The sequence below is a fragment of the Pan troglodytes genome, chromosome 4 (assembly GCF_028858775.2).
Source record: "Pan troglodytes isolate AG18354 chromosome 4, NHGRI_mPanTro3-v2.0_pri, whole genome shotgun sequence".
NCBI lineage: Eukaryota > Metazoa > Chordata > Mammalia > Primates > Hominidae > Pan > Pan troglodytes.
In genome coordinates, this window is record NC_072402.2 from 36,432,763 (window position 1) to 36,439,523 (window position 6,761).

Consider the following 6,761-nt stretch of genomic DNA (forward strand, 5'->3'; position numbering starts at 1 on the left):
GTGAAACCCTGCCTCTACTAAAAATACAAAAATTAGCTAAGCATAGTGGCACGTGCCTGTAATCCCAGCTACTCGGCAGGCTGAGGCAGGAGATCGCTTGAACCCAGGAGGCAGAGGCTGCAGTGAGCCAAGATAGTGCCATTGCACTGTAGCCTGGGTGACAAGAGCAAGATTCCGTCTTGCAAAAAAAAAAAAAAGATTAATTCCTAGTAATTTCTAGTGATAAAGTATTTGGTCCTGGAATTTGCAACCTGGAATTTCTGTCCTCAACTAGACCTCTCCTCCAACAAATTAGAGAACACTCAAGGTTATATATAATTCCTTCATCAAGATTCTTTAGAAAGCAGAATATACCTAGAATGAAAACCAGAAATTTACTGGCTAAACCAAGATACTGTCCATTTTGTCCAAATACCTTTGATATCTCAAACCCACTTTTCTCCACAATACGAAAAATCCAGTTCCTAAATCCTGCCAATCCACTGTGAAAACTACTTCCAGGTTTTGAACAGGATATTCCTTTTGGTTAAGAATTAAATTACACCCAAGTGTTCAAAAAAATAATCTAGTCACATGGCTCCAAATGGGCATTTCTTAAACAACTCATAAACGGCCTATTTCACATGGAAACTGTTACAGGACATTTCCAGAACAGACATAATTAGGGCTATTCACACCAACAAAGTAACGTCACTATTACTGGCTATTAATCAGTATAAATTAATAGCCTTACGGCTGTTAATCAGTACGTGTTAGAAGCCTGGTGGTACTGAACCATACAATATGAAGATATTTACAAAAGTTACTATGTTACCTGTAATATAAAAACACAGATTTAGTAATCAGTTACAATCTCTTTCTTCACAAAATCATACACTGCACATGTGTTATTTAGCTTGTGTTTTAGTTTCCCTTTGTTTCTTCTCTGTTCACCCTAATGAAAAATATCTGCTACTTTAAACAAAGAGTTGAAAGAGATAAGACAAGTAATTTAGAGAATCCATAAGTTTTGAGACATATAAGCCTTTCGTGTTCTCACCTTGAGAGACGAAGAGCCTTTCTACAAAGGCTGAACAAGAAAAGAAACGCACACAACAGTCTTAACCTGTGCATTTTCCTATAAAGTGAAAAGCTGAAGCAATTTCATGCCATTTAATTAAGGCTTAAAAGATAAATGCCTTTTAAATTTTTTAATTAATCCAGCTACGTACCTTAGTTCTTCACCACCCTTTGAAACACCATGCAAGGGTCCCAAGACTATCTTCCTCTTTTGGTCCTGGAGTGGTGGACGAGGCAGTACGCGAGGAAGAGAAAACGAGTAAGCAAAGTAAGCGGTCCTAAGATTCTTCAAAATGTACAGCAGCCCAGATGCCGCCCATAAATTTGGAATAACCAAGAGATACTGCTGGAACCTCCCACGCAAAACAAAACGCTACCGTTTCGGAAAAGTTTCCCGTGCCCCGCCCCCGACCTGGGCCTACACTGCTGCGTTCCTCTCCGAAACCCCCTAAACTCACAGGTGTCCTCCGGGAAGGGCTAAGCAGGGCCTACCCGCACTGCCCGTTCAGAAGTTCTAAGGCCCGAGCTGGGCGTACTTGGTCGTAGCTTTCTCCCGAACCAAAGGAGGTAGTGGTGGCCCGTGGGACAGCTAGGCCCAGCTCCGGCTCCGGCTGAGATCTAACCCCCCGCAAGGCTGCCAGGGGAGGAGCAACACAAGAAAAGGTAGGGGCTGCAAGGATATAGAAGGTTGGGGGCGGTGGCAAAAAGCGGAAGAGCAAAAAGTCGCCGAAAAAGCGGCGTAGAAAACCCTGTCAAAGACACCCGGAAGACCGACGTGACCCCGGATGAGAATAGGCAGCGGGGAGCGAGAGGTCACACTTCCGGTGGCCGCCTCCCTCCCACCCCCCCCCACCCCCCCCACCCCCCCCCACCCCCCCCACCCCCCCCCACCCCGCCTATGAGCGCTTTGCTTGAATGCGCAGGCGCAAGACAGCCGGATTTGAAAGGAGTTTCTTAACTGCTGCCAGCACCAGTTGGGAAAGGGTTAGGACTGCACTAAGAGGGGTGGAGCAGGCAGTCGCCGGAGGGCCACTTCTGGGCCCCTTGCCTGAACTCACGTGCAGCCGTTCTAGCTGTAACAGACGTTTTCTGTGGGTCCTTAGTGTGTTGGCCGAGTGACTTGTCCCCAGAGAAGCCTTTCTTTAACCAGTGTTCCCCTAATCTTCTCCCCCGGAGCAACATTAAACTTTATCTGTTCTTTTGCCCCTCCAGTAACCTGAGAGCTTCTTTGGAAGGAAAATGCTTTCTTTGGCCGGACGCGGTGGCTCACCCCTGTAATCCTAGCACTTTGGGAGGCTGAGGCGGGCGGATCACGAGGTCAGGAGTTCGAGACCAGCCTGGCCAACATGGTGAAACCCCATCTTTACTAAAAATACAAAAATTAGCCGAGCTTGGTGGCGTGCGCCTGTAACCCCGCTACTCAAGAGGCTGAGGCTGGCGAATCGCTTGAACCCGGGAGGCGGAGGTTGCAGTGAGCCGAGATCGTGCCACAGCACTCCAGCCTGGGCGACAGAGCAAGACTTTGTCTCAAAAAAAAAAAAAAAATGCTTTCTTTCTCTCTAAAGCCTGGACTTAGCGCCTTGCCCATAGTAATAGCTGGTATTCACTAATTCAACAAATATTTATTGATATCGCCTCTTGAGTGAGCTTTAATAATTTGTAGAAATGTCTAAATTGTTTAATAATGCAAATCTGTTAGCTGTATTCCTTTATTGTCCACTTAATGTCTATAAAATCTGACCCCTCAGGTTTGAAATTGGTAATTTGTGTGTCATCTTTTTTTCTGATCGATCTGGTGAGGGGCTTCTCGGTTTACGGATCTCAAATCTCAAAGCCCGTTTTTGCTTTCTTGGATTTTCTCTACTGGTTTTCTGTTTTCTATTTTATTGATTTCTGCCCTTATGTTTATTGTTTCCTTTACTCTGCTATTTTTTAATTTTTAAATTTCTTGTTTTGTTTCTCTAGTTTCTTAACTCAGAAACTGATGACCATTAATTTTAGATGTCTCTTGTTTGTACAGGCATTTGGTGTGATAAGTGTCCCTCTATACTGTTTTAGCTACATTCCACATATTTTGATATATTGTATTTTCATTTTCCTTCATTTCAAAATACTTTGTAATTTCCCTATTGCTTTCTTTTTTTGACCATGGGTTTTTTGTAAGTGTTGGTCTGCAAATGTGGAGGAGTTTTCCAGGTAGCTGCCTGTTACTGATTTCTGATTTAATCCCATTGTGATCAGAGAAGGTACTTCGTACACTATTAATAATTTTAAACTTATTGACACTTGTTCTGTGGCCCAGAGTATAGTCTGTCTTGGTAAATACTCACTGTGCATTTGAAATGAATGTGTTTTTTGCAGTTGTTGCATGGAGTGTTCTATAAATGTCAATCATGTCAAGTTGGTTGATATTAGTGTTCAAATCTATATCCTTTCTGATTTACTGTCTACTTATTCTACTAATTATTGAGAGTATTGAAATTTCTGACTATTACTGGTTTTTTTCAATTGTAGTTCTATCAACTTCTGCTTCATGTACTTTGCAGCTCAGCTATTAGTTGCATAAACATAGTTATTCTCTTATTTGTATGAATTTATCCTTTATGAAAGTTTCATTATTATGAAATTATCCACTTTACAAATGACCCTCCTCTTTGCTGATAATGTTCTTTGCTCTGAAGTATATTTTGTCTGATAGTATTACAGCTACTTAGGCTTTCTTTTGTAGGGTGTTAACATGGTATATATAAGGAAAATATAATTCCAATTCTAGATAAAGTCCTCCAGAAAATTGAAGAGGAGGGAATACTTCCCAGCTCATTCTGTGGGGCCAGCATTACACTAATACCCAAACTCTAGATATTAAACAAGCAAACTATGGACCAATATCTCTCATAAACATAATATGCACAATTCTAGTCACTTTTATTTCACAGTATATAAAAAAGATAATACATTATATCCAAACAGGTGCTTATCCTAGGAATGCAAGGTTGAATTAGCATTGTATTGACCATAAAAGAGTATACTGGTACTTGCTTTACGGAGAAAACTTTAAAGACTGTTTCCTAAGGTGGACCCAATGGGAAATTACACAGGTTTACATGAGACAAGGCAGTAAAAGAGTAGATTATATAAAAAAGATATATAAATATATAAATACATAAAAATATATAAAAAAGATAATACATTATAACCAAACAGGGGCTTATCCTAGGAATGCAAGGTTGAATTAGCATTGGTAAATCAAGCAATGTAATTTACCATATTAACAAACTAAAAAAGAAAAACCATTTGATAATCTCAATACATGCAGCAAATGCATTGGACAAAATCCAGTATCCATTCCTAAGATTACAAGGAAACTTCCTCAACTTGATAGAGAGTGTCTATAAAAAGCATCACACTTAATGGTGAAGAACAGTGCTTTCAACTTAAGATCAGGAACAAGGCAAGGATTTCTGCTCTGACAACTTTTGTTCAATATTGTACTGGGGATTCTAGCCTGTGCAATAAGGCAAGGAAAAAAAAAGGCATTCAAATTAGCAAAGAAGGAAGTAAAACTGGTTTTATTTGTTTTATTTATTGAAAACTCTGGCACAAAATCTACAAAAAACTATCAGATCAAATAAATGACCAAGACTACAGGTCGTAAAATCAATACACAAATGTCAATGGCATTTGTAGTACACCAGCAATAAACAATCTGAAATTGAAATTTAAAATACCATTTACAACGGCATCAAAAATTTGAGGCAGGCATGGTGGCATGCACCTGTAGTCCCAGCTACTTGAGAGGCTGAGGCAGAGAATCACTTGAACCCAGGAGTATGATGGCATTATGATAGGTCACTGCAGCCCCAGAAAGAGAATGGAAAGACAAGCCAAAAACTGAAGCAGCTATTTGCAAATCACGTATCTGATAAGAATGTGTGTGTGTGTGGTTGTTTTTTGTTGTTGTTTTTTTGTTTTTTTTGAGATAGGGTCTTGCTGTGTCTCAAAAGAGCTGGAGTATAGTGGCATGCTCACGACTCACTGCTACCTTGACCTCCCAGGCTCAAGTGATCCTCCCACCTCAGCTTCCTTAGTGCTGGGACTACAGGTGTGCACCACCATGCCTGATTAATTATTGTATTTGTTATAGAGGATGGAGTTTCCCCATGTTGCCCAGGCTGGTCTCGAACTCCTTGACTCAAGCAATCCACCTGCCTCAGCCTCTCTAAGTGCCAGAATTACAAGTGTGAGCCATCATGCCAGGCCCTGGTAAATAATTTATATCCAGGCTGGGCAAGATGGCTCACGCCTGTAATCTCAGCACTTTGGGAGGCCGAGGGGGTGGATCACAAGGTCAGTAGTTCGAGACCAGCCTGGCCAATATGGTGAAACCCCGACTCTACTAAAAATACAAAAATTAGCCTGGCATGGTGGCAGGCGCCTGTAGTCCCAGCTCCTTGGGAGGCTGAAGCAGGAGAATCACTTGAACCCGGGAGGCAGAGGTTGCAGTGAGCTGAGACCACGCCATTGCACCCCAGCCTGGGTGACAGGGCAAGACTCTGTCCACAAAAAAAAAAAAAAATTTATATCCAGAGTGTCTATTTTTTGAACTCTCATACCTCAATAGTAACCCAAAAAAATGGGCAAAAGGTTTGAAGAGACATTTCATCAAAGAAGCCATATATGGATGACAAATAAAGGCATGAAAAGATATGCAACATCATTAGTCATTAGAAGAAATACAGATTAAGAGAAAAATATAAATTAAGACCTCAACAACATACCCTACCTATTTGATGGTAAATTCCAAAAGACTAGTCATACCAAGAATTTGTCAGAACATAGAGCAACTGAAACTCATACACTACTAATGGGAATATGAAATGGTACAAGCACTTTGGAAAAAACTTAGGAAGTTTCTTAAAAGGGTAAGCATACATTTATTTGCATATGATTCAGACATTCCATCCCTAGGTATTTACTCAAAAGAAATGAAAGCACATGTCCACAGAAGGACTTGTACACAAATGTTCATAGCAACTGTATTTGTAATTACCTGTAATCCCAACCCTTTGGGAGGCCAAGGCAGGAGGATTGCTTGAGGCCAGGAGTTGGAGACCAGCCTGGGCAACTTGGCGAAACCCTGTGTCTACTAAAAACAAATAGCAATCTCAGCTACTAGGGAGGCTGAAGAAGGACAATCGTGTAAGCTTAGGAGGTGGAGGCTGCAGGGAGCTGTGATTGCACCACTGCACTCCAACCTGGGTGACACAACAAGACCCTGTCCCAAAAAAAAAACAAAAAAAAAAACCTAAAAAACCTGTAACACAAATACCTATTAACAGGCAGATGGGCTGAGAGTGGTCACACCTGTAATCTCAGCACATTGAGAAGCCAAGGTGGGAGGACTGCTTGAGGCCAGGAGTTGGAGACCAGCCTGGCAACATAGTGAGACCCCCATCTCTACCTATACCAGGAGTATCCAATCTTTTGGCTGCCACACTGGAAGAAGAATTGTCTTGGGCCACACATAAAATACAATAGCTGATGAGCTAGAAAAAACAAAATTGGAAAGAAAATATCATAATGTTTTAAGAAAGTTTACAAATTTGTGTTGGGCTGCATTCAAAGCTGTCTTGGACCATATGCAGCCTGTGGACTGAGGTTTGGACAAACTTGCTCCTACCTCCTAGGGAGGTTGAAAAGGG

At 41.4% G+C, this 6,761-nt stretch overlaps 1 protein-coding gene across 24 annotated transcripts in view; it reads right to left on the reverse strand.

Annotated features, from left to right (window-relative positions):
- The window catches only part of TENT2 (terminal nucleotidyltransferase 2), a 73,929-nt gene extending 72,005 nt beyond the window's left edge, over positions 1-1,924 (reverse strand). For 6 of the 24 annotated variants that reach the window (XR_010157205.1, XR_010157202.1, XM_054684256.2 and 3 more), the window contains exons 1-2: positions 1,518-1,859; positions 1,212-1,276 (exon numbers count right to left, since the gene is read on the reverse strand). The gene's annotated coding sequence lies outside the window, so the exon portion shown is untranslated. Of the gene's footprint in view, positions 1-1,211; positions 1,350-1,517 lie in introns of those variants that run through there. The other 18 variants (XR_010157206.1, XM_054684257.2, XM_009448954.5 and 15 more) reach the window with 12 other exon arrangements.
- Between the last annotated feature and the right edge of the window lie 4,837 nt (positions 1,925-6,761).